The sequence below is a fragment of the Bos indicus x Bos taurus genome, chromosome 14 (assembly GCF_003369695.1).
Source record: "Bos indicus x Bos taurus breed Angus x Brahman F1 hybrid chromosome 14, Bos_hybrid_MaternalHap_v2.0, whole genome shotgun sequence".
NCBI classification, from domain to species: Eukaryota; Metazoa; Chordata; class Mammalia; order Artiodactyla; family Bovidae; genus Bos; species Bos indicus x Bos taurus.
The window spans coordinates 37,116,275-37,141,510 of NC_040089.1; the positions used below are offsets into that span (position 1 = coordinate 37,116,275).

Genomic DNA, 25,236 nt, shown 5'->3' on the forward strand with positions numbered 1-25,236 from the left:
AACAATATTCATAATAGCCAAAAATGGAAAAAGATAAACTGTGGGTAGTCCAGTCATGGGATAGTAAACAGCAATGACAGTGAATGACCTCCAACTAACACCCAACAGTATACAGAAATATAAAATTGAGTGAAAGAAATCACATAAGAGCATTTACAGCAAGACTCCATTTATGCAAGGCACAAAGAGAGGCACAACTAAATGATGTTGGGACTTTTGGGGGTGGGGGTGTGACTGAAAAGGGGCACAGTGGGGGTTTCTGGGTGCCTGTGTATTTTTTGATCAGGCTACTGGTTAGATAGACGTGTTCAATGATTGAAAATATATTAAGTGTATACTTACAGACTTTTCCCTGTGGTATATTTTATTTTAGAAAGATGTTTTTTTAAAAGTGGAGTGGCCTCTAAGTTGACGGGATTCAATTAGATTTGTTCTAGCCAGTACTCTGATACCACCTGTTTCCAAACTTTCCAGTTCCCATGGATCAGGAAGCAATAGATCAACAGAAATTTGATTGTTTTCTAAGGCTTAAAGTTGAGACAGAATCTATAAATAAGGGTTTTTACTTCTACTATAAATCATGGATTCAGTAAATGCATCTGTAAATTCAATGGATCTACAAATAGGTACTCTGAATTCAGTGGGTGCTATTTTGGTTATCTGGATTTTGTTCTATTTTTGAGATGTCTTAAAAACCTTGGAGATGCCATATCCTCTATATGACCGAAATCTAAACTATCTACTGAATTTATTTAAATTGACAAAGGATTTTTCCACTGACATATGATCAGGGTCTCACTTAATGCTAATTTGGAATCATAGAAGATGTTTTTGAAAATGATCATGTTATGATTTTTAACCCCCTCAGTTTATAAATCAAGAACCTGAGACTCAGGCTAAATGATATGCCCATGGCCAGACAGATATTCAAACGCAGAATATGGACTAGAATTCAGGTTCTCTAACTAGTAGACCAATTTATGTTCATTCTAGCTTTCTGGCTTCTATTTTACTGTTGATTCACAGAATCATGAACAACTAAAAAGAGATGGTATGAAATGAAGTTATAATGGGCCAACACTAAAATTTTAATTTATTGGGATATTTACACACTCCAAAGATCAAGTCCAAGAAAGTTATGTGACCCTAAGTGATTACTGATTTTTAGAAACTAGCTAATATCAGTTAAGGAACTCATATATTAATACTATCTTTTTGAAAAATACTTTCATATTGGAAATTATTGTTATCAATGGGAGCTGTGGTGGCTATTTCATTTTCTTGTTCAAGAACACACATTATCACATATTATCAAAATGTCCTCACATCAGCCAGAACAAAATTTATCAGACTCTTCTACATACATCTGAAGACATATATTTAGATGGATTTGATGTTATCTCTAACTTCTTAGCTTCGGGCCATGGGTCCTGCAGATGTTTTCAATTTTTGAAAATACATCAAGTGTACACTTACACACACTTGGCCTATGGCCTATTTTTACTTTACAGTGGCCTTTCAAGGACTGTTTACCTGCTGTGGGTCCTTACTATTTGTAAATGGTGATAATTATCTGAAGTTAAAACCATTTACGGTGTTCATTCCATTTCCCTGGATGCTTTCGACTCTGACTCACTGACTGTACCGAAAAGTACTTTCCTTATTTTTGAACCAATATACTTTCTGGCTTTGTATTATGGGTAACGTACTGTGACTTGGCATTGTGACTCTTATTCAGATTAAAAATATAAGTTTTCTTGACCATGGCTGTGTAATATCTATAGTCGGATTTAGTACACGCTCAATAATAGGAATCGCTAGATAAGACTAGGTTAAAAGAAACCATCACACGAATGAATTGACAACATAACATTTGGTGACAGACGTTAGGATATGATGTATTCTCAGGCTGAGGCTCTTGGATGACTGGGTATAAACTGCACTTTCCTCTCACTGCCTGAAAAAATGGTAACCTCTCTCATGGTACTTCTCATGGTACTTGTACCCATGGATGGACTCCTTGGCCCACATGCTCAGGGGACATAAAGAGACAAATGCTCACAAGTGGCTTCTAAGTACTGTAGAAATCCAAGCATAGAGGTAATATTAATTATATACCTAGTCCTCAATAACAGTTGGGAGTGGGCATGATATAACATCAACACATCCATCAAAGACTTCATGAACAACTATTCTGTCAGTTGGAGTTTAAATGAGATAAGCCGTGTGAAGGGTTTAGCATAGTTCTGGTCTGTGATGAACACTTTATAAATGTTATCAGGGTGGAGTTCCCTGGTGGTCCAATGGTTAAGAATCTGCCTGCCAATGCAGGGGGCACCTGTTAGATCCCTGATCCGGGAAGATCCCACATAGGATCTTCCAGAAGGACAACTAAGCCTGTGCTCCACAACTACTGAGCCCGCACTCTAGAGCCCGTGCTCCACAACAAGAGAAGCTGCTGCAAAGAGAAGCCCACACGCCGCAACTAGAACGCAGCTCCCGCCTGCCGCACCTAGAGAGAAGCCCATGCAGCAACGAAGACCCAGCTCAGCCAAAAATAAAATTTAATTGAATTTTTAAGGTGTTATCAGGGTGACACATACCGAAGGAAGCGACTCGGAAGCCGGTATGGGAAGGAGGGAAAGACTTAACCAGGCAGACACAGGTAGAGGAAGCAGAGAGTCGTCAAAGGCAAAAAGAGGCTGGCAGCCCTCTGGGACGGTCAGGGGTCCGGCAAAGCTGAGACATCAAGTGGCAGGAGCAAGGGCCGGGGTTACAGAGGTGAGCAGGTGGCAGAGTACGAAGAGCCCCATCATTCTCGTTAGAGAGGTTGGTTTTTATCCTTTGTGCAGTAAGAATCACAAAAAGCAGTGCCTTCCACACCATAGGGTCTCATCTATTAGTTAGCTCCAAAATCATTTTCATGGATTTCAACCAGCATTACTTTTATAACAAAAGAGATCAAAGCAGAATGAGATAGGGCAGAATAAAAGACATAAAACTTGTTTATATACTTGTGTGTGTATTGGGTTATGATGTTAAATTTACTTCTTATTGTAAGCTGCAGACTCAAAGATTAAAGGCCACTTCTTTGAAGGATTTAAGTGGACAAATGATACAAACAGCCTTGCACTTTGGAAAATCAATTTGGCTGCCACATAGAAAGGACTGGAAGGGAAGAGGCGTGAGAACAGTAAGATCAGTTGCCACAGCCAGGCTACACGCAGTGACAGTATTACCTGAGGGTGGAACTCGTGAGGATGAACGGACCTTCTGTAGATGGGTATCAGGCTGCTGAGCGGGCCGGAGGGAGGAGGGGAAGGTGTTATCAGTGCAACCTGGGTTGCACAAGCTTCTACCTTGGGCGGCTGGTTGAGCAACCGGATGAGTGTTGCTTCTCTTCTCTGGGGCAAGAAACATTAGTGCCAAAGTGGTTTTGAAGGCACGAGAAAATGATTAGGTCAGGACATGCCGAGGCACAACGTTGAAAATATGAAGAACACAATTTAGATAACGTGACAGAAGAACTTCTAGAAACCAATCATTATCAAGTGTCTGTTTGATGCTAAAAGTTAGCACAGATATTGATATTAATGTCAGAAATACAAGTATATGCGTGTGTGTATTTGCAGTAAGGAGAGTACATAAGGGATTTGCAAGTGTTCAGACATTAGGAACAAGTAGAAAAAAGACACTTTCTAAAGTAAATGCAATTAAGACTCCTAAAATAGCCAGTGGGAATTTTTTATAATGTGCGGGGAGGTCATGTGGTGCTCTGTGACAACCTAGAGGGGTGGAATGGAGAGGGAGATGGGAGGGAGGTTCAAAACGGAGAGGTCGTATGTATACCTGTGACTGGTTCCTATTGATGTATGGCAGAAACCAACACAACATTGTAAAGCAATTATCCTCCAATTAAAAATACATTTTAAAAAAGACCAAAAGAAGACTCATTAATAGAATAAGGTTAATGATTACGGACAATGCATATAAGCACACATAGCACCTGACACACAGTAGATGCTCCAGCATCTGTTAGTTTTTCTTTCCCTCTGCTTTCTTATATTTTGTCAACAGGTCTCAAGATATAGCAAGATTTGAACTATTTACGTGAGTATATTTCAAATAATCTGATAATTAGATTTAACAAATGATGGTTTCATTCACAAAACTGATCATGTGTTTTATTTTACAAGGGCTACCAAGAAGTTAATGAGCAAAACCATGATGTACCTCCAGTAAGTATACAGAAACTCATCATGGGCATTTTGTATATTTCAGTTCAGTTCAGTTCAGGCCCTCAGTTGTGTCCGACTCTTTGCGACCCCATGAATTGCAGCATGCCAGGCCTCCCTGTCCATCACCAACTCCCGGAGTTCACTCAAACTCATGTCCATTGAGTCGGTGATGCCATCCAGCCATCTCATCCTCTGTCGTCCCCTTCTCCTCCTGCCCCCAATCCCTCCCACCATCAGAGTCTTTTCCAATGAGTCAACTCTTCGCATGAGGTGGCCAAAGTACTGGAGTTTCAGCTTTAGCATCATTCCTTCCAAAGAACACCCAGGGCTGATCTCCTTTAGAATGTACTGGTTGGATCTCCTTGCAGTCCATAGGACTCTCAAGAGTCTTCTCCAACACCACAGTTCAAAAGCATCAATTCTTCAGTGCTCAGCTTTCTTCACAGTCCAACTATTACATCCATACATAACTACTGGAAAAACCATAGCCTTAACTAGACGGACTTTTGTTGGCAAAGTAATGTCTCTGCTTTTGAATATGCTATCTAGGTTGGTCATAACTTTCCTTCCAAGGAGTAAGCATCTTTTAATTTCATGGCTGCAGTCACCATCTGCAGTGATTTTGGAGCCCAGAAAAATAAAGTCAGCCACTGTTTCCACTGTTTCCCCATCTATTTTCCATGAAGTGATGGGACCAGATGTCATGATCTTTGTTTTCTGAATGTTGAGCTTTAAGCCAACTTTTTCACTCTCCTCTTTCACTTGCATCAAGAAGCTTTTTAGTTCCTCTTCACTTTCTGCCATAAGGGTGGGGTCATCTGCATATCTGAGGTTATTGATATTTCTCCCGGCAATCTTGATTCCATCTTGTGCTTCTTCCAGCCCAGTGTTTCTCATGATGTACTCTGCATATAAGTTAAATAAGCAGGGTGACAATATACAGCCTTGACATACTCCTTTTCCTATTTGGAACCAGTCTGTTGTTCCATGTCCAGTTCTAACTGTTGCTTCCTGACCTGCATATAGGTTTCTCAAGAGGCAGGTCAGGTGGTCTGGTATTCCCATCTCTTTCAGAATTTTATTTCACCTCAGTCTTATTTTTAGGGCTTTTCCTCAATTCCTCCACTTACACAATATCATTGAGAAGTTTTTAAAGTCACTTTAACTCTTTTTTTGAAACAAGTCAAAGCCCAAATGGATAAATGGCCCAAATTCATGGATGGCTGCATGTGTGATGATTAATTATTAATCAAAGGTGTATGAGCTTGAGTAGCTGAATTAGTTCACTGAGCCTTGGATCTTTCTTCTTCTAAAAATATATACAGAACTAGGTAGACTAGTATAATGAGTCCCTATGAATCCACATGCTAGCTTCAACAATTGTCAACTTATGGCCAATCTTGTTTCATCTAAACCCTCATCCACTTCCCAAATTCCTGGATTAATTTAAAGAAAATCTCAACCACTGTATCACTGCATTAATAAATGTTTTAGTATGAATTTCCAAAAGATAAGGACTATTTAACAACATAACCATAACACCATTATTACACCTAAAAACAGTTAACAATTACTCCTTAATGCCATCAAACACTAGCCAGTGTTCAAGTTTTCCCCCAAATTGTTTCTTAAACTTTTTTTTAACAAATTGAATTTTAGACACAGATTATTTCTGGATCAAATTTTAAAACAGTTCCTCGATAAGTTATATTGGACAATTTTTTTTTTTTTAGTTTCTTTTGGCAGCACCATGTGGCATGTGACACCATAGCTTCCTGCTCAGGGATCAAACCCGTACCCCCTGCACCGAAAGGCAGAATCCTAACCACTGGGCCACCAGGGAAGTCACAGTTCCTCAGTAAGTTCAGCTTAGGATCAGGAAGGGAAACTTACAAAGGAACCTTCTCTTCCTGGCCTGTAGCTGGATTCCTCCAGCTCTTCCTTAAATTTGTTTTTCTCTTCCTGTAGTCCTCCCATCTGCTCATGTTCTTTGTGTACAACTTGAGTTCACGAGTGCATATGCACACATGCACACACACACAATGGAAGAAGCTTTGAAACTTACTGAAACTTTTTTTTACATAAAAACAAATGATATAAAACTGAAAATTGTAATATAACAGAGAAACAGGCAAAGCAAGTCCTTAAGAACACTGTTAAGGATTATGAAATGTATAACAATTATCAAATCTTTGAGCAGCCTATTTTTTAACCCTGATATATATAAATACTATTCACATATATATATGTATGTATATATATCTACAGGCATCCCAGGTGGCACTAGTGGTAAAGAACTTGCCTGCCAACGCAGTAGACGCAAGAGACATGGGTTCAATCCCTGGGTAGGGAAGATTCCCTAGAGAAGGGCATGGAGAACCCCATGGACACACCAATATTCCTGCCTGGAGAACCCCATGGACAGAGCAGCCTGGCAGGCTGCAGTCCACAGAGCCACATAGAGTTGGGCATGACGAAGTGACAGCATGCACGCACATGCATATGTATCTACATACATATGTAGGTATTTATGTATGTGTGTGGGGGCCAAAAAAGAACACTTTACTGTGAATATTCAAAGTAAAATACCCCAAAGTTTCTGAAAAATTTTATCTCCCTTTCAAAATATCTTTAGGAATACAGACATACTGAAGTGAATGGCTTTAGGGGAATGAAAAAAAGAGCACACAAATGTCTTTCCTTCCACTGGCTCTGGTCAGCCTCTGTACTGGTTTCTCTCACTCCCGTCTTTCCTCCATGCCACCCAACACATAGATGCTGACAGAGCTAGTTTTCTAAAACCCAGATCGAACACATCATTCTTGAAATCATCCATTGCTAACAACTGTCTATAAAACCAAGTTCAAATTTCTGTACGTGGGAGTCCATGGTTATTACAATCCACTCCCAGCCTGCTTTTGCAACCTGGTACCCCACCTTGTGTTCCCACACAAGTCCCTCTGTGTGTGGCAATCATTCCACGCCCTTGGTCTTCACACCTCGGTGTTGTTCCCTTTGCCCCAAATACAATATTTACTATTTATTCAGCAGGTAATAAATATGATCTTGCAATGAAGTTAGGCATAAGGCATGATCACTGCTCTCAAGGAGCTCACAACCTGATGGGAAACCCAGATAAGTGAATAAATTTCAATAGAAATGTGATGAGTATAGACGTATTAATATGTATAGTAGGTTGGGTGGTGACATAAAGAAGGGAGGACTTAATTGTGTTACGGATATGAGACTCTTAGTCAGCATGGAGAAATACAACACACACACAAACACATGGAGAAAGGAGGTCCAACCTATGCTTTAAGCACCTCCCAAATTAAGGATGGAGAAATGACATGTGGCCACGGGATGGCTATATTCAAGAGTTTCATCTAAAAGCGTTCACAGTTTATTACAGGTAAGGCTGAGGACAGATTGTAATCACAAACTCAAATATAACTGCTTTACTTTAAGAAGTCTTTGTTACTAAATAAACACAAAATCTGTGGGAACCAAAGTGGAAGTGGAGGATAGCAAAGGGAGGCCAAGCATTGTGACCTACACACGGAGAGACTCAAGCAATTTCTTCCAATAGAGTACCACACATGCTAAAATACAGACTCATGATTCTTGTAGTTCAATGTGACACTGAGAAGTAAAGCTTCTATTGTAAATTTGATTCGCCATACTTACTTGCTAGCTTCCCAGGTGGCGCTAGTGGTAAAGAATCCACCTGCCAAGGCAGGAGATGTAAGAGACGTGGGTTCGATCCTTGGGTGGGGAAGATCCCCTGGAGTAGGGTGTGGCAACCCACTCCAGTATTCTTGCCTGGAGAATCCCTTGGACAGAGGGGCCTGGTGGGCTACAGTCCGTGGGGTCGCAAAGAGTCAGGCACGACTGAAGCAACTTAGCACACACACACAGCACACAAACATACTTAATGCTATATTCGCTCTGATGTTATTTAAATACTTAAAAACAATATTTTTAAAAATTCTTAGGAAGATTATAAAACAAAGAGTGCATATATACAAATTCATTTTTTAAAAAGTCAACAAGCATCCATGTACCTAACTCCCAGGTTAAGAAATAGAACATGACTGCGATCTTGAAAGCCCGAAGAACCTCCCTCCCCCATTGCCTCCCATTCCTTTCCTATGAGTGGTGACCATTATCTTGTTTTTTGTGCTAATCATTCCTTTGGTTTTTATTCTAACTTTATCATCTATATCCTACTGCCTAAACAAGCCTTGGGTTTAGTGTAGGAAAACACACAGCAAGCACGGACCTAACAGTCTAAGGAAACTCAAGCAATATTGCTGTTGCTAGATGGAGAAGGCAACGGCAACCCACTCCAGTACTCTTGCCTAGAAAATCCCACGGATGGAGGAACCCAGTAGGCTGCAGTCCATGGGGTCTCTAAGAGTCGGGCACAACTGAGCGACTTCACTTTCACTTTTCACTTTCATGCATTGGAGAAGGAAATGGCAACCCACTCCAGTGTTCTTGCCTAGAGAATCCCAGGGGCAGGGGAGCCTGGTGGGCTGCCGTCTATGGGGTCGCACAGAGTTGGACACGACTGAAGCGACTTAGCAGCAGCAGCAGGTGGAAGGCCAGGAGAAGAGGGACTCAATGGGAGCCTATCCTGGCTTCAGGTTCTTTGAGGATTTTCAAGAGCCTCTGCTTGAGGCGCTTAACCAACGGACCATCAGGAAAGCCCTCAGGAAGGTTTTTGAGAAAGAGAGCACAAGAGGTAAATATTTTGAGATTTTGCAGGTCTGAAACTATATTTGATTCACTCATTATTGATGAATAGTTTGGGTGGGTAGAGAATCTAGTTGGTGGCTATTTTCCTTAAGAACTCTGATGGTTTTGTTCTAGTGTCATCTTCCTACATTGCTTTTGAGAAGCCCAGAGCTGTTATGATTCCCGAGCCTTTACATGTAAGCTCTAGAAGTTCGTAGCTCTTCTCCTTGTTTTTGATGTTGTGAAGTTTCACAATGATATGCTTTCATGGGGAGCGATTTTCACCCATTTCATGATATACTCTGTTTTTTTTTAATATGGAAACTCACGTTTTTCTCTTCTCCGTACTCTATTTTCTGAGACCCATAATATTTGGACATTTTTGTTTCCCTACACCTATTTTGCATCTCTTTATCTTTTTGTCTTGCTTTTTCACAATGTTTCTCAACTTTATTTTCTAATCCTCCTGCTGCTGCTGCTGCTAAGTTGCTTCAGTCGTGTCCGACTCTGCGACCCCATAGATGGCAGCCCACCAGGCTCCCCCATCCCTGGGATTCTCCAGGCAAGAATACTGGAGTGGGGTGCCATTTCCTTCTCCAATGCATGAAAGTGAAAAGTGAAAGTGAAGTCGCTCAGTCATGTCCAACTCTTCGAGACCCCATGTACTACAGCCCACCAGGCTCCTCCGTCCATGGGATTTTCCAGGCAAAAGTACTGGAGTGGGGTGCCATTGTCTTATCCACTAATCCTCCTATTAGCAAACAAAAGCATATTTCTGGGAAATAGCCTCATCATATTTGTATGCCACATGGCAGTAAAGACTAGGGAACACCTTCTAAGCAAAAGTTTCAGGCCAGGCATAAAAGGAAAACGGGGCCAAACGCTCCCAAGAGCAGTTGCAGCTGTAAGACCAGGTGAAGTTACTGCAAGTGCAGCGTGCGGCTAATTCTTTGGGTCTACTGAATAGTCAGCTTTCCTCAACTGTTCTCTGCTTAGAGGACTTGCTATAAAATTTCACCCCGAGGAATTCCCTGGGTTCAGTGGCTAGGACTTGGCACTTTCACTGCCATGGTCCCAGGTTTGATCCCTGGAGAATCCCAGGGACGGGGGAGCCTGGTGGGCTGCCGTCTATGGGGCTGCACAGAGTTGGACAGGACTGAAGTGACTTAGCAGTAGCAGTAAGGAACTAAGATCCTTCAAGCTGTACAGCCAAAAACATTTCTTCCCTGAAGACGCCATGTTCCAACATAAGAATAGAAATTTCTACCAGCCCTAAAATCTTGAATGTGTCTTTCAAAGAATTTGTTCATTTCATATAAATTATTGAATGTATTTCCATAAAGCTGTTCATAATATTTCCTTATTATCCTTTTAATGTTTGTAGACTCTGCAGTGATATTACCTCTCATCTCTGATAGTAAAATTTGTGTCTTTCCTTTTTTCTTTTGTTGTTCTGACCTCTAGTCTGGCCAGAGGTTTATCATTGTATTGATCTTCAAGAATCAGTTTTTTTGTTTCACTGGTTTTCTTTATTCTTTTTGTTTATTATTTCACTGAATTCTCCTCTGATTTTTGTTATTTCCTTTATTCTACTCACTTTGGGCTTATTCGCTTTCCTTCTTTTAATCCTTGGGGATGAAAGCTGAGGCCAATCATCTGAGACCCTTCTTTTCTAATATAGTCATTTAGTGCTATAAATTTCCCTATAATTACTGCTTTAGCTGTGCTGACAAATTTGAATGAGTTGTAGTTTTGTTTTCATTCAAGATATGATCTAATTCCCCTTGTGATCTCTTCTTTGATCCATTCATTATTCAGAAGTGTACTTTGTAGCTTCCAAGTTTTGATTTCCCATATTTTGTCCTGTTACTTATTTTGAATGTAATCCTATTGTGGTAGAGAACATAGTTGTGTGACTTGAGTCCCTTCAAATTTATTTAGACTTGTGTTACAGCCCAGAATATGGTCTGTAGAGGTAAATGTTCCACGTGTACCCGAAAATAATGTGTCTAGTGCTCGGTGGAGTGTTCTATTAATGTCAATTTGGTCAAGTTGGTTGATAGTATTTAAGCTTTCTGTATCCTTACTGATTTTCTGTCTAGTTTTTTCCTCAGTTATTGAGCAAGGGTGTTGAAATCTCTGACTATAATTGTAGATTTGTCTATTTTTCTTTGCAATTCTATCAGTTTTTGCTTCATATGTTTAGAAACTCTATTGATAGGTGCATACACATTTAGGATTGTGGCCTCTTGATGAACTGGTCTCTTTACTACAATGAATGATCATTTTTATCTTTGGTAATAGTCTTTGCTCTAAAATCTACTCTGTCTCATATTAATATAGCCATTTCAGTTTTTTTTTTTTATCTTCTTTGAGTGCAAAAAACCGATGGCCATGTACAGAACAATCATCTCTGTAACACATCTGACAAAAGTCATAAAGCTAATATATTAACAAGTTCTGTGTGGTTGAAAAGATGACATTCAGAGCAGGATACTGCGACTTGCCAGTATCAGCATCACTTAGGAACTCGACAGACATGCAAATTCTTAGCTCCACTCCAAAGCTACTGAAACGACCCAGAAATCTATGTTCTAACAAGTATACCTGGGAATTTCAGTGCATGCCAAAGTTTGAGAGTCCCTGCCTAGAGCCCATTCTCACTTCTGATTCTAGGAATAAGTATTTGGATGAGAATATTTATTTGTGGTAGATATGAACCCAAAACCCCTTTCTCAAGCTAGAAGGGTATTTCTGCCACCCTACATTTATATAATGTGGCTAAGAGTCGGATACAACTGAGCGACTTCACTTTCACTTTCATGCATTTTGGAGAAGGAAATGGCAACTCACTCCAGTATTCTTGCCTAGAGAATCCCAGGGATGGGGGAGGCTGGTGGGCTGCCGTCTATGGCGTCACACAGTCGGACACGATTGAAGCGACTTAGCAGCAGCAGCAGCAGCCCCAACTAAAGACCCATTTTTGAATGTTAGTTATATAATAAAACTTCTAATTAAAGTGTAATAACAGAATAAATAACTATGCAAAGAACTAAAATTTGTTTTAAATAGAATCACATTTCAGGAAGATGGGGAAACATTCATTGCTTTGAGTTTTCTGCTATGATCTTTAAAGGTAGGCAATGCTGCTTGTGGAAACAATGAATTTTCACTGCACATGACTAGAGTCTTGGGGATCAATCAAAGGCAGGATGACTCAACAATTCCCTCCTTTAGGAACAGCTCTACAGGGCATGATTTTAGTTTCCCTTAAGGTCTAGTACAGAAGGTGAGTGAAGTTTCCTTATCCTGCAGTTGGTCGGTGTATGTATACTCTATCAAATGCTATCCCACAGAAGCGGGATTCTTCTTCCCTTTATTTATTTTTTGGCCACATTGTGTGCCTATAGGATCTTAGCTCCCTCACCAGGGACTGAATCCGTGCCCCCTGAAGTGGAAGTGTGGAGTCTTAATCACTGGACCACCAAGGAATTCCCTCTTCTTCCTTTCGTATAAATGTACTTTTATACCCCCTCACTACTTTCTGCTGCTACTTCTGATCTGTACCATTTTTAAAGCTCCTCTCGGGTGTGGGGCTGCACTTGGTTCTTTATACATATGATCTCATCTAATGGCCCCTATCACCCTGCCAGGCAGGTACTACCCATGTTACTGACCAACAGAACAGCTGACCTATGATCCCACTGCCAGGGAGTCTGTAGATGAGGTGGAAGATTACTCTGAATCCAAATCCAAGAGAATTCCCACTGGGGCCACCAGAGCTACAAGTTATAACTTTAAAACACAAAGGACAAAGAAAAAGACTCAAAATCTACAAAAAAAATTTTTTTTAGTTCAAAAATTGAATAGACATTTGAATGGTAAACAAGGTGGTATATTTTAGCCTACATGACATATTCTAGGTACTAAAGGAATCCAAAGGAAGGAGAAGATATTCCTTGCCTTGGCACTTTGTAAACTGACTACACACACCCTCACACAAACACCCTAAGCCAAGAGTTCTTTCAATAAACAGTCACAGGCAATGTTATGTGGCAGCCTGGATGGGAGGGAAGTATGCGGGAGAACGGATATATGCGTATGTACGGCTGAGTCCCTTTGCTGTCCACCTGAAACTACCACAACATTGTTAATCAGCTGTGTGTGCATGCGTGCTAAGTCGCTTCAGTCGTGTCCATTCGACTCTTTGCAACACTGTGGACTGTAGCCCACCAGGCTTCTCTGTCCATGGGATTCTCCAGGCAAGAATACTGGACTGGGTTGCCATGCCCTCCTCCAGGGAAATCTTCCCAACCCAGGAATCAAACCTGCATCTCTTACATCTCCTGCACTGGCAGGCGGGTTCTTTACCACTAGTGCCACCTGGGAAGCCCCATTAACTGGCTATATTCCAATATAAAATAAAAAGTTAAAAAAAGAAACGGTAGCAAAAGCCATTTCAGTGTTTCGCCTCTCATTTAATATGGTCTAGACTATATACTTATATGAAATGTCCTAAGTTTTATTTTTAACAGAAGTCTTTTATTTGGGTTACAAGCTACATATTACTTAATTTTTTGCAATCAGAAAGATCAAGACTCATTAATTGTGGTACAGAAATTTTATCATATAGCAGTAATTAAGTAATTATTTTTATATATTGATTTGAACCACTCACTAAATAAAACTTAAGAACTTCATTTTGGGGATCACAGGGAGAATTAGGTTCATATTAAATATGGGAGCTATTTAGTCAATTAGGGTGGCTTACTTGGTGGTTTTCCCTACAAAGAATGGTAAACAGAGCTCCCATACCTTTTCTAATTTCCTTGTATCAGAACCAAATATAATATTTAATATTTGCTTTGTACCTTATACAAGAAATTGTTTTTTTAAAAGCCCCATGCACAGAGTAGTCAGTGGTCAGCAAAAGAATTTGAAAGCCTCAAACAAGAAACAACACTGAAAGACAGAGTGGTAGATCTTTCCTCTTTGGTATCTATTTCTAGTAGCATAAAAGTGGAGTCACAGAAAAAAGTGTTTTCAACATGCTGATCACATGCCTTGAAGGAATTTTAACAACATAATATTAAGGGGAGAGGAGGCTGTCATATGAAAGCAAAAGCATGTCCACAAGAACTTGAAGAAATCAGGAAAAAAAACTTCACAAACTGTCTAGACAATCATGAACAATCATTGACTTGGTTTGTTATAATTTCAAATTCACTCCTCATTAAAATATGTTATTTATATGTGACCATTTACACAGCTCTTATCTATAATTTCAAAGGTGATCAGTTCAAAGTTTAATGAATTTTCTCAATACTGAATTTTTAAACCTTTGAAATTACAGTTCAGTAATGTACTATTAGCATTTTTAAGCCAAGCTGCAGGATCTAGAGAAAATGCAATCTCTTCTGATGATTAAATGTCAGTAATTAAACATAAAAACATTTGGAACCAGAAGGGCTGTATAAATGAACTGTCAGCATATATTACAACATTACAGGGTTGCGTAGGTAAGAAAAGGCTCCTTGAAGAAGTTGGCACAATGACCAGCCAATTGGAAAAACAGAGGAAGTGAGCTATCACTGCAATAACGAGGAGGAATTCCATTAAGGCTCCAGGCCAGGTATGTGAAGGAGGTGTGATTGATATGTGGGACTTGGAGATTAACTGTGTGGGACATTCTGAGGCTATGCCTACACACATTGAACATAACGTGATATTTGGTATCAGAGTTTGACTGAAGTGATGTTTACAGAGTCACTGCTCTTACCCTTTTCTTTTAAAGGCTAAGGATTTTGTTTTACCGATGGCATCAGCAAGGGAGCATTTTTTTGTGAGGAAAAGAAAAATATAGTCATGCCCAGAGTTAAGTCTCATATTAAAATGCGATTAGTGTTCGCTTTTAGTGTCAATGACAATTTAAAAGGCTACATTTCATACAAAGACAGGGATGACAATGCCCATGAGCTCATCAAGTTCCCATGTTCCTATCAGTAGGTCCCTTTGGATATTGCTAATAAATGGTAATATTTTAGAAGCCAGCAGAATGACATGATATAAAAACAATTTCACAAATTTGATATTTATGAGTATGGGAGTATGGAAGAAGTCATTGTTCTGAAGCTGCTTCTAGAATGGCTACAGAGCATTGGAATTTTAGTTCAAGTTAACATAACATCTTTGAAATATTGAGGGCAGGAGGAGAAGGGGACAACAGAAGATGAGATGGTTGGATGGTATCACCGACTCAATGGATGCGAACTTGAGCAAACCCCGGGACATGGGGAAGGGCCAGGAAGTCTGGCATGCTGCAGTCCATGGGATGGCAAAGAGTTGGACACAACTAAGCAACTGAACAACGACAACACAACATCCTTAAAATGTTAAAAGACAAAGGTTCATTCTGAGAATATATATCTACTGTAAGTGATCATATAGTGGAATAGAGGTCAGCCGGCTGGATTTGAATATTCTCAGTTTTTAAAATATTCTTTCTGGAATATCAGTGAAGCACTGGAAATCTAGCACAATACAATCTTGTTAAGGGATGGTTTTTTATTACATGAATTCTGATATGGGAAGGGTTCAATAATGTTTTACCAAACTCACCTATTACTTACAATAAAAGTAAGTATGTGATAGCTTGGGCTTCCCCAGTGGCTCAGTGGTAAAGAATCCACCTGCAATGCAGGCGACACGGACTCGATCCCTGAGTTGGGAAGATCCCCTGGAAGAGGGCATGGCAACCCACTCCAATATTCTTGCCTAGAGAATCCCTATAGACAGAGGAGCCTGGTGGACTACAGTCCATAGCGTCGCAAAGAGTCAGACACAACTGAAGCGACTTAGCACACACAAACACGCACACACACACACACACACACACATGTAATAGGTTGGTTTGTAAGGTGGATGTTAGTTCTGTTTACCAACACCCAAGTTATAGAGAAAAGATCCTGCTTTCCTGTTTATGACTTCTGCTGTACATATAGAAGAACGAAGCAGTCTGGGATTCCTAGTTCTGTTACTAGCTCACTCTCTGCGGCAATTAATAATGCAAAAACTGGGACTTCCCTGGTGGCCCAGTGGTTAAGGTGCCACACTTCCACTGTAGGGGGTGCAGGTTCGATCCCTGGTCAGGGAACTAAGATCCCACATGCAGCATGCTTATGACCAAAAAGGTAAAAGAAAGAAAGAAAAAAAATGCAAAAACTACACACATTGGAAGTTTAAGGTTTCCTACAAAATGTTCTCTAATTAAATAATGTTTAACAACTGGCCCCAACAGAAGTAAAAGACATAACCTTAAGGTATCTGCTTTTTCCATACCTTGTTAATTAGTAATTTTACATCATAATTGTACTTCATCTTTCTTCCAAGACCAAGTTCAGATGGACACATTCCAAATCCCACGGGCACAAAGAAGCAGCTTGTCAGCCAGCATTGCCAGGGCAGTCCCTGTTACTAGAATTCACAATGTGTCCTCAACACCAGCAACTGGTATTACAGGCAATTTTTTAAATGTTGCTCTGTTTTGCTTTTTAGAAAACCACATCCCTACACTTTTAAAATGATAATTGGTTCTAAAATAATCAATCAGTTTGATATGACATATAGCATTGACATTCTTCCCCACCCCCATCCCGCCCCACTCTGTGTACTTAGGAGACAAATGATCTTCAGCCCAACAGGGAATTTACAATCCAACAACCAAGTGGCTCCAGGAGAGAAGTGAAAAATGCATGGTGGTTCACATATACACAGTATTGATACTACGAATAAAATAATGAATGAGAACCTACTGTCCAGCACAGGGAACTCTACTTAGTTCCTAAATGTGGTGACCTAAATGGGAAGGAGATCCAAAAAAAGGGGATATATTTAAAATATTTAAAATGTACAGCTGATTCACTTTGTTGTACAGTAGAAACTAACACAACATTGTAAATCAACTATTCTTCAATAAAAATTGATTTAAAAAACTATAGAACTTAGAAAAAAATTGGAAAAGACCCTGATGCTGGAAAAGATTGGGGGCAGAAGGAGAAGAGGGCGACAAAGAATGAGATGGTTGGATGGCATCACCGATTCAATGGGCACGAACTTGGGCAAACTCCAGGAGGTGGTGAGGGGCAGAGAAGCCTGGTGTGCTGCAGTCCATGGGGTCGCAAAGAATTGGATACGACTTGGTGACTGAACAACAACAACAGAGAATTAAGAAACTTGTTTCTGGAAAAAGGTGACCTCTGCAATGAGATTTCAAGTATGATGATATAAATATGAAAGAAAAAGCAAGAACAAAATAAACCATCACGAAAGCCCAAGGAAAACTAGGTGGTTTGGCCAAAGCCAAAGAGTGTCTGTGGGATGGTGGGTGAAGAGGCTGCCAGGACGTCTGGGTCTACTGTTTAGGATCTTGGATTCTTCTGATAAGGAGTCCAGACAGGAAAAAAAAAATGGAGGCAAGACCTCTCTCCACAGACATCTTACCTGAGACTAGGCTACTCAAAATACCATGTAAATAGAGAAAAATGATCAAATTCTATGTGCAAGGAGTGGATGTTACAAGTTTGTACTGGAGACTGCTCTTGCGTACGATTAACTATTTATGTGCATCTGTATTAAATGCAAAACAATTTTTTTTTTTACTAAACATGAGCTCTAATAACAGAAAATACTCATCAGTTTTTCCTGAAAAATATCTATTCTCCATATCTGCTTTTAAACAATTGTTTTAAGCTAGGAATCCAAGAAAATGTCTTATAATGATCACAGAAAAGCATACCTAATATTTCAGAATTTTCCTCTCTCATTAGCCATGTAACTCTTGAAACTGGTGTGAGTGACAAATGTAATATGCTCCTTCACCCCTACTTGTGACATCATTCAAGGAAGGAAGCATTTTAATGGAGCCCTAGCTTAAGACTTCTCTTGTCCATGAAGCTGCCAGTGCTACCCATAGGGCAGTCAAGGAAGTGATGCAGAGAACGTCTTACTGAAAGGCTTCCCCAGACACTACCTCTGGACAAGACCTGGGGCCTCAGTGCCTGCTATTAACTCTGGTGGGTGGTGGGGGTGGAGTTTGGTTGTCTTGATAGAAGACAGGGACCCTGGTGTTTCCTCCCCAAACTGAAAACCTCTGACTGTCTTTGGAAATTAATAAAGAGGTGAAGAGACAGTGAGTTTTCTGCAATAATAGAGGAGGTTCCCAAACATGGCAGTGATTATGGATGAAGAATGCACTTTTCTCTCCCTTCACAGAAACACCCAGGAGTGCCCTTCTATTTGATAAAGAGGATGATAAAGGATCTGATTTGTTTGTTTGTTTAATGTACAACTCTTGCCTGTTCCTGCTGCACTCTGCAACACAAAAAGGAACACTTTCATTGCCAACTCCACACATACAGCATGTTGGCACATCTTTAAGAGCTTTAAATATATCTGTAGAAGGCAATATTGTGTCAGAAATATTAATGCTGAACAGTGGTTTAAACAATTCCAGACCAAATTAGCTTAATTCCAATTAACAATTGATACCAGAAAAGAAAACCAACATTTGGGATCTAAGAAAGGAAAGGGCAAAGTTACTTAAAAACCAGATATAAATTTTCATTAGGTGCAACCTGTATTTAACATAAAAATGAATTCATGCTTTATAATGAGTCAAAACATGTATTAACTGATAGTGATGAAATTATTTGGGAGAATGAGTGATTCTGAAATAGAAAATTTTTAATCTAATTTGGGGGGAAAAAATCAGTTTTTACTATAAACAAAAAACATTTTGTGTGATGCAAATATTTAGTCCAGGCAAAACAGTTTCGGTTTTGTCGCACAAAGTTTGTACTAGGTAAGTGTTACGGGAGTATCTGGGTCAATGAATGAAAACTTTACTATGAACAATTTTGTCCTTTAAAAGAACAGTGGGGCAATGTAAGTAGACTCTGATGTAGCACATAATTTTTAAATTATTTTTATTTATAAACATAATTCCAAATAAAAAGATGGAGCTAAAATTCAGAAAACAACATATATATTTTTTATATATTTTCTGTGCGAATGACATCAGGTTTGCATCCATTTGTGGATGCAAGGTTAAAAAAATATGCTCAGATTTCCTATTTGAAGACCAAATTCATCATAAAATAGCTTTTGATTACAAAGAATCCAGCATTTATGTCTCTGCTAGTCCAAGGAAATAAAGCTGTACTAAAGGAAATAAAGTGGTAATAAATTGCTCTAAAGCAAAGGTAAAATGACCACTCAATTAAGACATAACTCTAAAAATCACCTTGAGGTTACATTGGGAAGAAATATGAGGAAAAGGGCAATTAAAGATCAGTCTTTTAAATTTGAGGCCTCCTCACTGATAATGAAAGATTCAGTTACTTAAACTGTTTTTCGCTCTTTCATTTATGAGTTGCTTTTAATAACATTTCATTCCTTAACAGAGAGAATAAGGAATGCTCTTAGAAGAGAAAAAAGCTAGACCAGGCTATCAAAATCTTTGCTAAGAAAAATAAACGAATCAAGATTGATCTTGTGGATTTCTCAGAAGTTCACCAATTCCAAATGTTCACATACGTTTCACAAGGGAAGAAAACAATAAAGCTTCTCTATAGTAGCATGGTGAATAACTCACGGAGGGTGGTAATGTAGGGGTTACTCCTGCATTTTGTAAAATGCATTAACTATAATTAACATAAATGTGCATTTCTTTTCCTTTTTGAAAAATCCAAGTTTCTATTCTCCAGTACTGAGAAGTATGGATCAGTTTTGTCTACCAAATCTTTGGGGGCTTTCTAGAATATTTTTTAAGAACAAATTGAATGTGCTTTTAGCAATACTTTGACAGAAAGGGTGTTTTTTCCAAATTAAAAAATCTAACAATCATTTAAACTATTAAGTATGTTTACAGAGCAAACACAAGGGAGACTTCCTTTACATTTAAGCACACTTACTTCTTTTTCAAGAGGTTTTCAATATTAGTGACTGATAGAGCAAATGAAAAAGATTTTAAAAAATATGAATCACATTACCGAAAAAAAAAAAAAAAAGACTGGTTATTTCCCCTTGTTTTAAAATTCTCTTCCTGCTTCTTTTAAAGTCCACCCCAAACACAGTTTGCTATAAATGTCACACAAATGGAATGGCTAAATAGTTCAATACAACTGAAGGAATCTTAATCTAATGTACCACTGTCTGTCAGCTAATCTCTCCTGGTTTAACAATCTGAGTTTAACTACTTTGTGATGAATGAGACAGGGTGCAAATGACCTGAGTGTTTCAGCCCATAAAACAGGCTTAGGGAAATAAAACTTGCAAATTTGATCACCCCCCTCAGATTGGCTATCATTTGGCAATACAGTTAGGGTTTCCACAGAGACTAACAGTTTCAAAGAAATTGTCTAAGTGTAATACTAGATAACGAAATGTTAATACTTTAAATGTAAAGTACCATTTACCCTACAGCAGACTCCTAGCTGCAAGATTTGCCATTACACAACTGAAATTCAGATAGCTCTAAATTGAAAGATGGTGAGCTAGCTGCTGGAGGATCCACTGAAGCTGAACATTTTGTAGACTCAGTTTTACAGAAAGTTTCTCAGGAGCATTAACCGGTAGTCACATTAAGCAAAAAAGACTCTGGTTGTTAACAGCAGTAGGTCTATTGTTCCAGAAGTAATAAATTTCAGGAGGTTCATTATCAAAGAAAGAGGTTGGGGCGGGGGAGTCCTTTTTGGCATTCTACATATCAAATCTTCTCAAAAAGACATCTGCAGTTTAAAAAAAATTCCACCTACTTTTACTACTACAAACCTTGTTAATTTTCTACAATTCTCTGCTCTGACTTAAAAGTCATTTCCTTAAGAAAACAGATGACAGACAACTTGAGTGACTGATTATATTGGACCATCACTTTGTTTTTCTCCAAGGCCTTGGTTTAAGAGGATGGATGTTAGTGTAGATGACAGAAAGGGGAGCTTCGCATACGATTTCACTTCTGTTCAAAGACAAGCTAATGTAACCTCGCTGCGGTGTGATCAACTTGACAAATGGACACGGTGCAACCCTCTGCCTCCCACTGAAACCTGAGAGCCTGATTTATACAATGTTCTCCCTGTAGATGGAAAAAGACTTCATGCTGCTTGGCTGTATAATGGGTTGATCTGATAATTCTTTGTATGTCATGAAATTTGATAATATGAAAGTGAAATGCATCTCAAAGACTGAAGTGGGTTAATGAACTTATAAAACTACACTTAAGTCTTTTAAAGCCTGAATAAACAGACAAAGGGACTTATTAGCTCAAACCATACCAAGAAAATACAGCAGTTCTCATGCTTAACTCTGCAATCAATGAGAGAGATATATATGGCTTTTACTGACAGTGAATAAGAGATCCTTGCTCTAAGGAGTACAGCCCTATTTAAACAATTCGATATCATCTGTAGACCTTGGTGTGCCTTATCTTTACCATCAGATTTTTCTGTCCTCAATTCTTTACCTCAAGAATTGTACATTACTTTATCCTGTTAAATTATGCCCCTGAAAGCTTAATATCTTTCCTTTTAAAGTAGAACATTTCTGAAAGAATTTATAAATACTACTATATTTTACAATTATACTATTCAATTTGCAAAATTAACGAACAGTTCATGTGGGGATGTAAACGTATCTTAAACCAACTATGGACACAAGTACACACACACAAATCACAGCTTCAGAAGAAAAATAAACTTTTGCTTTAAAAACACAGTGTAAATTCTTATTTATTCAAAGTCTGAATGTTTAGATACATTACTTTAAAAAGAGGCACACGGTGTAGTGTATTTTGCAGGCCAGGCTACTTTCAAATCCTCTGCAGTAAACCTGTCTTTTGGTATCAATGCTTGCAAATAAATACCATGAATGTAAACTGCAATCAGAAGCAGTTTTAACACATGTAAATGTTGAATGAGGTAGAATTTTAGTCTTTTGTTTACTTTGCTGTTGTCACAAATAGAAAAAGCACTTATGAAAACATTTCATGCTGAAGTGAATGGATTTCAGCAGCTGCTGACTTGGTGACATGGAGAACCCCAGTGGAGACATCCTGCTGAATTAACGTTTTGGAAATGTTAAAAAGAAACTTCAAACAGACCTCGTTTTAGCAGGCGGTCAAAGATTTTGCTCAGTGGGGATCATGTGAAGACTAGCAGAGCAGTCATTCAACCATGAATCAGACTTGTCAATAGTTGCCCATTTTCTCAACAGGTGATTCAAAAAAAGCACACAGTCTATTTCCCCTAACATTTCTGTGTGTGCTTGCATGGAAAAAAAAAATCCTAGATTTCTGCTCTGACATTATTTAGGACGGCACAGCATGCATAGCTGAGGAAATTATAGTTTCAGGGGTTTAAATACATTAAAAATTTTTCGGTACTTATGTTCGTTTCTAACCCAAAATATTTAGCTAAGCTATATTTAAAATCCACTGACTTTCAAATAAACTTTTATCCTAAGTTGGAAATCTGGGACAATTCAATCAAAGAATTATAGAACAGCAAGGAGTCTTGGAGATACCAAAGATCAAGTTCCTTGTTTTACAGATGAGCAAATGGAGACCTACAAAGATTTAGTAAAGATTTCAACAATTTGTCTGAAATTTCAGGACTTCCCTATAGCTCAAATGGTAAAGAATCTGCCTGAAATGCAGGGGACCCAGGTTCGATCTCTGGGTCAGAAAGATCCCCTGGAGAAGGAAATGGCAATCTACTCCAGTATTCTTGCCTGGAGAATTCCATGGACAGAGGAGCCTGGCAGGCTACAAGTCCATGGGGTCACAAAGAGTTGGACATGACTAAGTGACTAACACACACACACATCAGCAATTTGTCAGAGATCACACAGGTATTTCTTTATGTCTTAGGACTTAGAATGTCCATCTGCTGATGTCTCAGCTCAACATTTATTATACTTACCCTTAAGAAATAAATCAGATTTAAGCCTCATTTAGCAATGTAAAATACTTAAGGAAAGAAACCGTTAAGCTGGGCAAGATCTCATGGTTCAGTGTTTTCCTGATCTGGCATGTTTTGATTTTTTTTTTCCTTTAAACTGGCCACAAAGAGAGTTAATGGAAAATTCCTTCCCACATCACCAAGAAATGGGGGAGGAGGAGGGGGGCATGAAAAGAGGTCCAGTACCAAGTTTTGTTTTCAACTCTCAACATTTAAGAGTTTAGTACAAATATAGAGTACAAAAATAATAAAGCATTGCATTGTTACTGATTCAGATTGGCACTGTAAACTGTGCAATACAAGCTACTATTATGTCAGAAAATTACCAGGTATCCATTAAATGAGCCCAGACTATTTTCTATTGTTCAAGGATTTTTCGTTGTTTTGAAAGCCTAAGTACAGAGTTCAGTGAGAGTTCTCGGAGGTGACTCCACAGTCAGAGTGATGCTCACCAGCTTAGTCAACCTCACCTACAGCTCTGTTAACACACAGTCATTATCAGCAAAAGCGAAAATAGAACCTGAGGCTTAGGAAATCATTTCGTATAGACAAGACATACCCTGTTAGAAAATACTTTCCACTTTATTTGGAGAGAAAAATCAGGAGGATTTGTAAGTAAATGACAATCCATAAACACACACACAACTATATACACAAGCTCTTAGAGTCCAAGTTCACTAATTCTTGTTATTAAAATTAAGTTTAACTCCTCATAGGGTAAGAGGAAGCAGGGTACTCTGATACTAAAGTTGACGGGAGTGTAAAAGCCAGATTGGGTTTATACATCAAAATGAAAAATGTCCTCATCTTTTGACCCAGAATTCCCATATATAGAAATTAACCCTGAAGAGATAATTCAACAAGTAGGGAAAGATATATGTGCGAGGCAGTATTTTTTATGGTAGTACAAAGTTGGAAATTAAGTTAAATTAAAATTAAATTAAATTAAAAACTGGCCAGAAAATAAAGGTACATACATACAACGGCATACATGCAGCTGTTAAACATGGTCATTCACTTAATACAAAGCTACGATAAAGATATTAAAATCACCATTCATTTTATATAAAGTACAGTAATGTTAGCATATTTACTAAAGGAAATCAGCCCTGAATATTCATTAGAAGGACTGAAGCTGAAGCTCCAATACTTTGGCCACCTGATGCGAAGAACCCACTCATTCATTGGAAAAGACCCCAATGCTGGGAAAGACTGAAGGCAGGAGGAGAAGGGGGTGACAGAGAAGGAGATAGTTGGATAGCATCACTGATTCAATGGACATGAGTTTGAGTAAACTCTGGGAGATAATGAAGGACAGGGAAGCCTGATATGAGGCAGCCATGGGGTCACAAAGAATCAAACATGACTTAGCGACTAAACAACAAAAATATTAGCATACAGATTGGCAAATAGATGAATGGAACAGAATAGAAAAACCAGAAATAGACTCACACTTAATTTGGTCATTTGATTTTCAACAAAACATCAAAGTAATCCAACTTTGCTAGCATTCCCTAACTGAATGCCATGTGTAAACAAAGAAACAAACAGAACTTAGACTTCTCTCACCACACACAAAAATTAACTTTAGGTCTATCTTAGACTAATGTAAAAGCTGAAACTATAAAGCTCTTACATGAAAAAAAGAATATCTTCACAAATTGGGACTAGGCAAAAGTTCTTAAAACAGACTTAAATGATCATAAAGTAAAAATGTATGGACTGTATCAAAATAAAAAACTTGTGCTCATGAAAATACACTGCAAAGAAGATGAATAAGGAGGCCAAAGACTAAGAAAAAAAAATACTTGTAAAGCATATATGACAAAGGATTAGTATCTAGGATACCAATAATGAACTTCTATAACTTAACAATAAAAAGACAAACAACCTATTTTAAAATGGGCAAAAATTTAAACAGATTCTTCACAAAGAAAGATATATGAATGACCAATAAACACATGAAAAAGTATTCAACATCATTAGTCATCAGGGAAAAACAAACTCAAACCAATATGAGATATCATTACACACCCACATTATGGATAAAATTAAAAGGACACACCCAATGTTGGCAAAGATGTGCAGCAACTGAACTCTGCATGTGATTGGTGGGAGCATCAAATGGTGTCTTATACAAAATGCACACCTACCCTATGACCCAGAAATTCTACTCTTAGGGACTGATTCAAGAGAAATGAAAACATAAAAGACTCGTAGATGAATGTTCATAACAGCTATACTTA

The 25,236-nt window shown here is 38.6% G+C and overlaps 1 protein-coding gene and 1 non-coding gene across 12 annotated transcripts in view; one reads left to right on the forward strand and one right to left on the reverse strand.

The window, feature by feature from the left end:
- STAU2 (staufen double-stranded RNA binding protein 2) overlaps positions 1-25,236 on the reverse strand; it is a 303,753-nt gene that overhangs the window by 59,136 nt on the left and 219,381 nt on the right. The gene's annotated exons all lie outside the window — the stretch shown is intronic.
- On the forward strand, positions 16,059-16,131 carry TRNAG-UCC. Its single transcript has one exon. It is a non-coding gene; the product is annotated as a tRNA-Gly (tRNA).